This window comes from Solanum stenotomum, chromosome 9 (assembly GCF_019186545.1).
Source record: "Solanum stenotomum isolate F172 chromosome 9, ASM1918654v1, whole genome shotgun sequence".
In the NCBI taxonomy this organism is placed as follows: domain Eukaryota; kingdom Viridiplantae; phylum Streptophyta; class Magnoliopsida; order Solanales; family Solanaceae; genus Solanum; species Solanum stenotomum.
The window spans coordinates 34,894,966-34,905,056 of NC_064290.1; the positions used below are offsets into that span (position 1 = coordinate 34,894,966).

Below are 10,091 nucleotides of genomic sequence, written 5' to 3' on the forward strand. Positions count from 1 at the left end.
TAGACCTTTGCACGACCTTGAAAATCTTCTTGATAAAAAGTTTTCTCAATTTGGTGCAAGTGCGAAACCGCTAAGTCTCGCTGAAGATTTTGCAGATGAGATGGAAACCACTTTTGATTTCAAAACTCAAATGGAAATGGAAGTTAATAAACTTCATGGGTATCCAAAAAAGAATAGTGGTAATACTGCTTATGCTAGAAAACCTAGCATGCAAACTTATTACTATCCCAGGCCTACTCCTCAAGATGGTTTAATAGAGGAAAGAGATTGGAATCAAACTAACACTTCTTATAGTGGAAGTGAGATTTATGAATGGAATCTCGATGGGCTAATTGATAGGCAGTTGACGATTATGGTTCATAAGATGCTTATGTATGCAACTATCTGCAAAAGTGTTAGTAACACTGACAAGACCATTTACAAGATGATTATTGCAGGATTTACCGGTCAACTAAGAGGATGGTGGCATAATTATATGCCCTCTGATACGAGAGCAACAGTAATTAATGCTAAGGCAGTAAATGAAGGAATTAATAATTTAGGCTTTGCCCTTGTTCAAAATAGAGAAGACACTGTGTATACACTTATTTTGACTATTCTTGAACATTTTAGTGGTAGATTTACCAATCAATATGAAACCATTAAATCTCTACTAAATGGTCTTAGATGTAGACATTTAGGTGAGTTTAGATGGTATAAAAACACTTATTTAAGTCGGGTAATGGAACTTCCCGAAAATGGTTTAGAATTCTGGAAAGCGAAATTTATTGATGGCTTACCTTCTTTATTTGCAGAAAGAGTAAAAAAGACTCTTAGAAATCCACAAGGAATTATTCCCTATAGTGATTTCACTTATGGAAAGCTTATTGGGGCTTGTACGCAAGAAGGCATAAATTTGTGCAATGAGTTAAAACTCTCAAGACAGCTTAAGACAGATAAGCTTAGAGAAAAGTCTCAATTAAGAGATTTTTTTACTCAATTCGGTTTATCGAATGCTTCAAAAAGCACCCACCGAGAAACTTCTAAATCAGAATTTCATAGATCCCATCATAAGAAAAGAAGATCTAGAAGAAGGACTACAGAAGAAAGAGATGAGCGTAGGGCTCATCGTAAATCTCATAGATTTACCAGGAATAGGTCCAGGCGAAATCTTAATAAGATTAAGTGTTATAAATGTGAAAAATTTGGGCATATAGCTCCAAATTGTAAGCTAGAAAAGCTTAAGACTCTAGAACTTGATGATGATATTCAAGAGAAGATTTATAGTTTTCTATATACTTCTGGTTCCGAATCAGATTATGATGATTCTGAAGCAAGTTATGCAATAGAAGATGAGCAACCTGAGTCATCTAGTAAGGTTCAACAAGATTCAAATGATGCTTGCAAATGTCATGGTGATAGTTGTCACTGCAAACATGATGAATTCTACAAGCTACAATCTCAGTTCGAAGACATGAATATGTTCACTATCATTGCAAACAATGTGATAGAACTTCTAAAAGAAGTTATCGATAATACTCTTTGTGAAAAGATCATTTAATTGGCTGCTGGTAAAACTGGCTCTTCATCTAATATTTCTAATGATAAAAAGGTTATAGATGAGTTTAATTATTCTGCTCCTTACTCCTTGTCTGAAGTTCATAATAGACTCTCTTCTAAACAAATCATGATCATTCGCGATACCTCTTTTGATGATTTAAAAGGAGAAATTGAACATTTGAAAGAAGAAATTAAATTTCTTAAACAAAATCATATTATTTGTGATCACCGTCTTACTCAGATTGAGTCTGCTAATAGCAAAGGAAAAAATAAGGTTGATGATTCTACTGCTAAAGAAAATACTCTTGCCAACACTTTGAATATTGATCCGAAACAAAATATGTGTTTAGAAATGATGCAAATTGTTACATCTCATAAATGGTATGTTAAATGTACTATATTAATTGATAATGCTTTTTCTATAACTAACATTGCTATGATTGATAGTGGCGCTGATGTGAGTTGCATTCAAGAAGGTCTAGTAAGTACTAAATATTTTGAAAAAACAACTCATATGGTTAAATCTGCATCTAGTCATGCTTTAGATATAAAGTATAAATTATCTAATACTCGTATTTGCCAGAATAAAGTTTGTATTCCTCACTTCTTTTTCTTAGTAAAAAATCAGTTATACCCTCCTATTATTCTAGGAACTCCTTTTATAAATGCAATTTATTCTTTTACTAATATAAATGCTAAAGGATTTTCTGCTACTTCTAAAAATCAAGATATTAGTTATACTTTTATCACCGAGCCTATTTCTAGAGATATTAATGCTCTAATTGATATGAAACAAAAGCATGTTGATTATTTACAGCTTGAGATATTTAGTATGAATATATTCGATACTTTAAAATCTGCTAAAGTACAGGAAAAGATTAAACTCATTTCTGAAAAAATGGCCATTGATATTTGTGCTGATCATCCTAGTGCCTTTTGGAATCGGAAAAAGCATATTGTAACTCTTCCATATGAAGATGATTTCTCTGAGGAAAATATCCCTACCAAATCACGTCCTTGTCAGATGAATACCGAATTGGTTGAATTCTGCAAAAAGGAAAGTGATAATTTATTACAAAAAGGTTTGATTAAGCCTTCCAAATCACCATGGTCGTGTACTGCTTTTTATGTTAATAACACAGCAGAAAAAGAATGAGGTGTTCCCAGGTTAGTTATAAATTATAAACCTTTAAATAAATTTTTAAAATTGATTAGGTATCCTATTCCAAACAAAAGGGATTTATTATCCAGATTATATGATGCTAATATCTTTTCAAAATTTGATTTAAAATCTGGATATTGGCAAATCCAAATATTTAAAGACCATTCATATAGAACGGCATTTAATGTTCCATTTGGACAGTACGAATGGAATGTAATGCCTTTTGGGTTAAAAAATGCTCCCTCAGAATTTTAAAAGATAATGAATGATATTTTTAATCCCTATTTGGATTTCATCATAGTTTATATTGATGATATTTTGGTATACTCAAAAACTCTTGAAATGCATATTAAGCATTTAGACATTTTTAAGAAAATAGTTATTCAAAATGGTTTGGTCATATCTAAACTTAAAATGAGTTTTTTTCAAACAGATGTTAGATTTTTGGGTCATTTGATTTGTCAAGGAAAAATGACTCATATTCAGCGATCTATTAAATTCGCATCGAAATTCCCTGATATTATTACAGATAAGACGCAATTGCAGCGATTTCTGGGAAGTTTAAACTACATTTCCCCATTCTACAAGAATTTGTCTCGAGATTTAGCTCTGTTATATGACAGGCTAAAAAAAGATCATAAGAAGCCTTGGACTAATAGTCTCACAGATCTTGTAAAGACTATTAAAGAAAGAGTTAAATATTTACCTTGTTTAACCCTTGCTAATCTTGCTTGGCCAAAGATTGTAGAGACAGATGCGTCTAATATTGGGTATGGAGGTATATTGAAGCAAATTAATCCGCATGATAAAAATGAATATCTTATTCGATTTCATTCAGGAAAATGGAGCGATGCTCAGAAAAAATATGCGACAGTAGCTTATGAAATGCTAACTAACGTTAAGTGCGTTTTAAAATTTCAAGATGATTTATATAATCAAAAATTCTTGATAAAAACTGATGCTCAGTCAGTCAAGTATAAGTTTGATAAAGATTTTAAACATGATGCGTCTAAGTTAATTTTTGCTAGGTGGCAGGCACAATTAGCCCCTTTTGATTTCGAAATTCATTATAAAAGGGAAGTGATAATTCCCTCCCAGATTTCTTATCAAGATAATATCTTTCTTTTGATGGGTTTTCTTGACTTCTTTCTTGATAAAGATTTGGTTACGATTTTGAAGGCACTTCCTCTTAATAGAGATTTAAAGGAACTTATATTATGGAAAATTATAGACGGAATGGTGATAGATATCGTCAATAATTACATGATTGAACAAGAGCTTTATGAAAGATTTTATTGTAATGAAGTTTATAACTCTCAAGAATGATTAAAAATGTAACCTCTTGAATGATTAAAACTAAATGCTATGTTTGCAGGATGGATCCTCCTTGGATAACCAAGGCTAGAGGAAAAGACAGTTATACTCGCGGAAGGGGAAGATCATCCCCAAGTTCATTAAGATCATCATACGGATCTTCATCATCTAGTACTCCAATTATACAAAAAGAGGGAATGAGTTTATATAACTTAAACTCTAGAGCACAAGAAAAAGCTTCATCATCAATACATTTGGAAGATATTCCAGAAAGTGATCCATTATATGCTAAACTACAAGAGTTTCTAACTCAAAAGCAAGGTGATTCTTTTGCTTCAATCGCCAAAGAAGAAGTTGATGATATCAAAACATATGAAATGGTAGAAAAAAGAGAAATGATATTTCTCTTAGAAAACTCTGACATACAAAGAAGAGAAGAACCTTGGAAGATATTCCAGAGGTATTTAGTTAATGGACTTTATTTTCCGGGTGAGTCATACAAAACTCAGAAATATTATGAGACTCGGCTGATAAGCACAGGTGTTGAATTTCAATATTTTTCAGGATATAATACAAGTGAGAATGTTTATAACTTCTCTAAAATGATTATAAAACACGTCATTCATATTGAAGATTGAGGTATTTCCTCAATGACTGAAAGACAATTCAGTCTAAACAAAGTCATGGTAAGCTTTACCTATTGGAATTATATTTAGGCATTTAATAAAGTTCTATGTTATAACAATGAGAGACATAAACATACTTGGTTTATAAAAGTATGTGCCAAGATATTTGCAAATCCTATACCAAATTGGTTTTTAAACTGGTGGTCATACCACAGGCCAACAATAAAAATATTGCCCGAACCATTTCTCAAGTTATACAAAGAATGGGTCAAGGTTTCCCCAGATCTCAATAAGTTATATTATCAAGAACATATTTGTTATTTTCAACAAATTGAACAGATATATTTTTTTATAGAATTCTCTGTTCCATGGATTCATAAATGGGTTCCGAAAATAGATTTCACTGAGGAACAAATCTTTTGCCTATACAGAACTTATTATAATAATTTTTGGGACAAGTTGATGAAGAAAAGTCCTCAAACAAAGTCCATATACGGACAAGAACTGTTGGATCTAATTACGAAAATCATACACGATTATAAATCAATTCCTAATAAAGGAATTATGACTGATGACTCAACCTCCATAAAACATATGCTAGAAAAATTTCTAATCATGATGAAGGAGAACAAAATGAAATGATTATAAAATATCTAGAATAAGTAAAGAAGAAGATTCTTCTAAATATAAGTCATTACACAAAATCAGATTCATCAATGCGTAGTGAAACAAGTGAAGATATGCACGAAGCCCAACAATATGAAGAAGAAAGTCCAGTGGATGCACTGAAGAAAGCCAAAGATTTTTTGGCAAAATTAAAGGACAAAGTGTAAAGCTTATGCGTGTCGGTAGCGGGCCCGCGCTACTGTAGCAACACTGTTCACTAACAATAAATACACTGTTACTAGGACCCAAATAGGGGCCCAGTTTCCTGTACAAAGATGCTTTTTTTTTCTATAAATAGGTCTGTTTTTCTTTAATTAAGGCAGGTTTTAGGAACCCTCTCTCCTTCTTTCTACTTTGTCTCTCCCCACTTGTAAAATATTTTCAAGTATTGTAAGCTTATCGAACTTTGGCCGGAGGAATAGTAAAGTGTGCTGTTTGCTACAAGGTACTTCCTTTTATTTTCAATTATTATCTCTAAGTTAAGCCATGACTATGTCCAGCTAAAAATTTATATCTATGCCGGATAACTAACTTTTCTTTTATATAGACCATGAACGGATCTAAGCTTTATTTAAATATAGGAGAATTTTAGAATGGCTTCTCGACTTGGTTCTGAGATTGAGGTACAGTCGGATAGTACTACTTTTATTGGCTTTGTCTTTGTGACTACGTCTGATGAGCTGTGGTTTTTAGCCCGAAATTGAGTTTGATAAGTAGGGCGCCTCATACCCAGTTAGAACTATCAGACACATGGGCTCAATAAAAGTATGTATTAGCTTCTTGACAGGCCCTTTGCTTAGGTAAAATAATTAAACCATGCAGTCTGAGAAACTATGTTAAAATTCTTGTGTATTTCGATTCTTATGTAGTTGAACTACCTCTAAGGATATTGACTTGCTTGATCTATAACTTGGCGGACCACCGCCAGGTTAGTGATCCTGTAATGGAAATTCTTCTGGCAATATGTTTAACGGAGTTGTCAGCAATTATTCCTTTGTGAGAAATAGTACCATAATCTTGGATTCTTTTAGAAATAGAGTCCAATAATTCTTGGCCATATAATAATTTAGTTATGGGATCCTTCTTCATTAATTTATCCCAGAAATTATTATAATAAATCCGATCTATGAAGAAATAAATTTGTTCAATTTGTTCTATATAACAAACATGATTTGAGTGGTATAAATCATTAAGGTCTGGTGAAACCTTAACCCAGTTTTTGTATAACTTTAAAAAGGGATCAGCTAAAATCTTTACCGTCGGTCCGTGGTATGACCATCAGTTCAAGAACCAGTTAGGAATTGGATCAACAAATATCTTTGCACACACCTTGATAAACCAAGTATGTTTATGCCTTTCATTGTTATAGTAAAGGACTTTGCTGAAAGCATTAATATAATCCCAATAAGTGAAATTGGTAGGGATTTTATTGAGGTTGATTTGCCTTTCTTTCATCGAGGATATACCCCAATCTTCAATTGATATAATCTGCTTTATGATCATTTTGGAGAAGTTATAAACGTTCTCGCTGGTGTTATAACCTGAGAAGTGCTGAAATTCAACACTACCTGTATTCGTTAAAATGGTCTCGTAATACAAGCGGGTTTTGTATGACTCTTCTAAGAAGTATAATCTGTTAAGTAAATATCGCTGGAATAACTTCCAAGGTTCTTCTTTTCTCGGTATCTCAGAGTTTTCAATAAGAAATATCATTTCTTTCTTTACTACCCTTTCATAGGATCTAATATCATCAACCTCTTCTTTCGCCACCGATGCAAAAGTAGCACTTTGCTTTTGAGATAAATATGCTCTCAGTTGGGCGTATAATGGATTATTTTCTGGAATATCATCCATATGTATCGAAGAAGTAGCTTCTTTTGAAGAGCTTGTTAGTTTTACCAAGCTCATTCCTCCCCTTTGTATAATTGGAGAATTGGATGAGGATCCGTATGACGATCCTGATGTTTTTGAGGAGGATGATCTTCCCCTTCCGCGAGTATAACTGCCCCTTCCTCTATCCTTGGTTACCCAAAGAGGATTCATCCTGCAAACATGGCATTTTGTTTTAATCATCTAAACGGTCATAAACTTCAGAACAATAAAATCTTTCATAAAGTTCTTGTTCAATCATGTAATTAGCGACGATATCCATCACCATTCCGTCTATAATTCTCCATAAAATACGTTCATGTAAATCTCTATTAAGAGGAACTGCCTTCAAAATTGTAACCTAAGTAATATTAGTAAAGTAGTCAAGAAAACCCATTTTTTAAGAAGAAAGATATTCTCTAGATAAGAAGTCTGGGAGGGAATTATCACTTCCCTTTTTATAATGAATTTCGAAATCAAAAGGGGCTAATTGTGTCTGCCACCTAGCAAATATTAATTTTGATGCATCATGTTTAAAATCTTTATCAAACATATATTTGACTGATTGAGCATCTGTTTTTATCACAAATTTCTGATTGTAAAGATCATCCTGAAATTTTAAAACACATTTAACGATAGTTAACATTTCATGAGCTACCGTTGCATATTTTTTCTGAGCATCGCTCTATTTTCCTGAATGAAATCGAATAAGGTATTCATTTTTATCATGCGGGTTAATCTGTTTTAATATTCCACCATAATCCATATTGGACGCATCTGCCTCAACGATCTTTGGCCAAGCAGGATTAGCAAAGGTTAAACAAGGCAAAGATTGAACTCTTTCTTTAATAGTCTTTACAAGATCTGTGAGACTATTAGTCCAAGGCTTTTTATGATCTTTTTTTAGCCTGTCGTATAACGGAGCTAAATCTCGAGATAAATTTTTATAGAAGGGGGAAATGTAATTTAAACTTCCCAGAAACCGCTGCAATTGCGTCATATCTGTAATAATATCAGGTAATTTTGATGCGAATTCAATAGATCGCTGAATAGGAGTCATTTTTCCTTGACAAATCAAATGACCTAAAAATCTAACTTCTGTTTGAAAAAGACTCATTTTAGGTTTAGATATGACCAAACCATTTTGAATAACTATTTTCTTAAAAATGTCTAGATGCTTAATATGCATTTCAAGAGTCATTAAGTATACCAAAATATCATCAATATAAACTATGATGAAATCCAAATAAGGATTAAAAATATCATTCATAATCTTTTGAAATTCCGAGGGAGCATTTTTTAATCCAAAGGGCATTACATTCCATTCGTATTGTCCAAACGGAACATTAAATGTCGTTCTATAAGAATGATCTTTAAATATTTGGATTTGCCAATATCCAGATTTTATATTAAATTTTGAAAAGATATTAGCATCATATAATCTTGATAATAAATCCCTTTTGTTTGGAATAGGATACCTAATCTATTTTAAAAATTTATTTAAAGGTTTATAATATATAACTAACCTGGGAGCACCTCGTTATTTTTCTGCTGCGTTATTAACATAAAAATTTATATCTATGCGTTATTAAACTCATCTTTAACCTTTTTATCATTATAGGAATATTAGATGAAGAGCTAGTTTTACCAGCAGCCAATTGAATGATCTTTTCAGGAAGAGTATTATCGGTAACTTCTTTTAGAAGTTCTATCACATTGTCTGCAGTGATAGTGAACATATTCATGTCTTCGAACTGAGATTGTAGCTTGTAGAATTCATCATGTTCGCAGTGACAACTATCATCCTGACAATTGCAAGCATCATTCGAATCTTGTTGAACCTTACTAGATGACTTAGGTTGCTCATCCTTTGTTGCATCACTTGCTTCAGAATCATCATAATCTGATTCGGAACCAGAAGTATATAGAAAACTATAAATCTTCTCTTGAATATCATCATCAAGTTCTAGAGTCTTAAGTTTTTCTAGCTTATAATTTGGAGCTATATGCCCAAATTTTCCACATTTATAACACTTAATCTTATAGTGGTCATCTTGTCTTTCTTTTTCAACTCCCTAAGTAAACCTTCTGCTTTAGATAGCATATCTTCTGTCACGAGTTTCGCCGATTCACAAGGCTGGGCCTCTTGAGCATCATCTGCGATATCATCACTTGTTTCACTTCTCATTGAAGTGTCTGATTTTTCATAGTGAGTGATATTGAGGAGTAGATTCCTCCTAATTTCATCCAAATACTCCTTTATCATTTCTTCTTTATTTACATCTTGAATGGAAATTCTTCTGGCAATATGTTTGACGGAGTTGTCAGCAATTATTACTTTGTGAGGAATAGTACCATAATCTTGGATTCTTTGAGAAATAGAGTCCAATAATTCTTGGCCATATAATGATTTAGTCATGGGATCCTTCTTCATTAATTTATCCCAGAGCTTATTATAATAAATCTGATATAAGCATGGAATTTGTTCTTCAGTAAAACCTACTTCCGGGGTCCATTTATGGATCCATGGAATCAAGAATTCTATGAAGAAATAAATTTGTTCAATTTGTTCTATATAGCAAACATGATCTGAGTGGTATAAATCATTAAGGTCTGGTGAAACCTTAACCCAGTTTTTGTATAACTTTAAAAAGGGATCAGGTAAAATCTTTACCGTCGGTCCGTGGTATGACCACTAGTTCAAGAACCAGTTAGGAATTGGGTCAACAAATATCTTTGCACATACCTTGATAAACCAAGTATGTTTATGCCTTTCATTGTTATAATAAAGGACTTTGCAGAAAGCGTTAATATAATCCCAATAAGTGAAATTGGTAGGGATTTTATTGAGGCTGATCTGCCTTTCTTTCATTGAGGATATACCCCAATCTTTAATTGATATAATCTGCTTTATG

General features: G+C 32.6%; 1 pseudogene; it reads left to right on the top strand.

Annotated features, from left to right (window-relative positions):
- Nucleotides 1-2,403: 2,403 nt before the first annotated feature.
- On the top strand, nt 2,404-7,309 carry LOC125877482 (uncharacterized; annotated as a pseudogene).
- Nucleotides 7,310-10,091: the final 2,782 nt, after the last annotated feature.